At 38.3% G+C, this 2,597-nt stretch overlaps 1 non-coding gene across 1 annotated transcript; it reads left to right on the top strand.

Annotated features, from left to right (window-relative positions):
- The first annotated feature begins 1,506 nt into the window (after positions 1-1,506).
- Positions 1,507-1,613, top strand: LOC114236038 (U6 spliceosomal RNA). The gene has a single exon (XR_003622080.1). It is a non-coding gene; the product is annotated as a U6 spliceosomal RNA (small nuclear RNA).
- Positions 1,614-2,597: the final 984 nt, after the last annotated feature.

Here is a 2,597-nt window from a genome sequence, read left to right as displayed (position 1 = left end):
ATGTGAATGAAGCAGCAAAGGTTTTAAGAGCTTCACACCCCAGCTCTGATCTGAAATGAAGTTAGGTGTTTGAGAAACAGCTGCTGGAAACAGCTCTGCTCCCTCTGGAGCCTCTGTTCATCTTCAAAGCAGCTGCCGGAAGGGAGGGAGGGAGGCAAGCAAACTGTCTTCGGCATGTGTGTGTGTTAATAAAAACAAAAGGGCTTTCCCTAAATAAAACATGGCTGGTTTTCCCAGGATGAAGAATTCAATTGTAAGTCCACATTTCTGCCTCTTTTGAAGTTTTGAGCAAAGAACTTAGAGCCTCATCTTTCCTTACCCCTGGGGCCTTTGGATTCAAACAGCCCTGGACTCCTATCCCAGGCGCAGCTCAGCCATTTCCAGCTGTGGGATCTAGGGCAAAGTAATTAACCTCTCTGAGCCTCAGTTTACTCCTCTGTCGGTTAGCTTAGACCCTTGTTGTGATGATGTATATAGAGAACTTGAAAAATGATAGACCTCAATGTAAGTGAATACCTTCTGCTAACCTTCTTCAGTAACATATTCCTTTCTGTTAGACTCTCTTTTGATTGCCTTTTTCACTAATAGGGTGATCAGCTTGCCTTGATTTGCCTAGGCTTTCCTTGTTTTAGCACTGACAGTTCTGTGTCCTGGGAAACCCCTCAGCTCTGGGAAAAACAGAATGGTTGGTCACTCTGCAGTATATTCTGGCATGTGACAGACAGAGTTCCTTGTCCTCAGGAAGTTTATAATCTAGTGTTACTTTTTAATCCCCTCGTCATCCTTGATGTATGAATTGTAATTATTGTTTATTTTATTATTGTTGTTACTCTACAGCCTCCCATGCTAGACTATACATTCAGAGAAAGCAAGGAATACATTATTTTTTAATTTTTTACATTATTTCCCCTATTATCAAACTCATATTTACTGGGGATTCAATAAATATGTACCATACACATTAATTAATACATGAGATCAATGGAGTTGTTTTCCTCCCAGTTTTTATGGTCTTAATCATAACACTGAGTTATTTTAGTCTTTAAATTTCTATGTGAATTATACACACATATATACAGAAACATTGAATTTGATTATCTCAGTCACTGGTGCATGAACATTAGTATGTTGAAGAATCACCTGGAGGTATTGTTAAAATTCAAAATTTGGAGCCCTGTACCTGAGATTCTGCTACAGCAACTAAGGGATAGGGCCAAAGAATCTGCAAACACTCAAAATGAGTCTCATGTCACAGTAACAATGGGAACAACACAGGTCTATCCTCTTGCCCTATGAATAGGGTACATTCTGGTCCAGGTTTACATGTGTCGATTCAGTGAAATTATCAATAGCACCCCTTTTACCTTCGAGTATACCTGATCTGATGGATATGTATGTAGTCACCTCACTTACGAGTCTATGCATTGCAATACTTAACACACCCTAGAGAGCGCTTTTGTTGGCTACCTCTCTAGGGATCTTGTTTTTCTTTCGTAACTTACAGCCGTGCCTGCTTCAGCAGCACATACACTAAAATTGGAACGATACAGAGAAGATTAGCATGGTCCCTGCACAAGGATGACACGCAAATTCGTGAAGCGTTCCATATTTTTGTTTAAGTTTAAATGGTATCATACTCTACCTATACTTTTTCACTCAACATTTTGTTGTTGAGATTTATACATGAATATTTAATTCTTTTATTTTAACCTCTAAATTCCACTGTACAAAAAAGACCAAACTTTATTTATTCTTACCACTGCAATTAGATTATTTTAATTTTTTGCCAACAATGCTGCTACAATAAATAACTTTACACATAAAAAAAATAACTTACAGCTTTTCTTACTCATCCATCTAGTAAAGTAGGCTTTCTTTCTCACTTTTAAAAATTGTGCATCATCTCAAAACTTACAAACCCAAGGGACTGTTTTAACCTATGTTACTTTCTCAGTGGAATAGGAAAAGCAGCTCACTTCATTCCCTTAATATGATGCTTATATTTCCATAATGGAGATAGTCTAGCCTAGAGCTTTAACGTAAATGTGATTATTATGAAAAAATTATACCTTTGTGCGTAGGAATATCTTTCCTGTGCAAATAACCCCAGGAGGCCAATCCAGAAATCCTGTTGGATAATCCTTTTAGAAGCGCTCATCAGAAGCTCTCTACTCAGTTCTCACCTGAGTGCAGTCACAACTTCAACTCAATCCTAAAGGTACCTGCTTCTTAAAGATGTGTTAGGGAAGTCTGTTTAGCCATGAGTTTCATACTTGGAAAATGTAAATGAGTCTCTTGGATAAGAGGTTGTGGAAATTAGATTACTGGTCGCTGATAATGAGGTAAGACTTCACGTTCCAGGATCATCCGGCTTGGGTTTGAAGTCCTGTTCTACCATTTACTGGCTGTGTGAAGTTGGGCAAGTTATATTCTCTCGGTCTTAATATCCTCATCAGTAAATGGGGATGATAACAGTATAATAGGGCGTTGTCAGGATTAAAGAAAATAAGTCTTATCACAGACTGTCTTGTTGCCATTGCAACCTCTTTTTGGCTCACCTCTGATTTCAGCCAAAGCTTTTTTTTTTTCCTTCTGCG

This window comes from Balaenoptera acutorostrata, chromosome 19 (assembly GCF_949987535.1).
Source record: "Balaenoptera acutorostrata chromosome 19, mBalAcu1.1, whole genome shotgun sequence".
Taxonomy (NCBI): domain Eukaryota; kingdom Metazoa; phylum Chordata; class Mammalia; order Artiodactyla; family Balaenopteridae; genus Balaenoptera; species Balaenoptera acutorostrata.
This window is presented reverse-complemented; position numbering and strand designations above follow the sequence as displayed.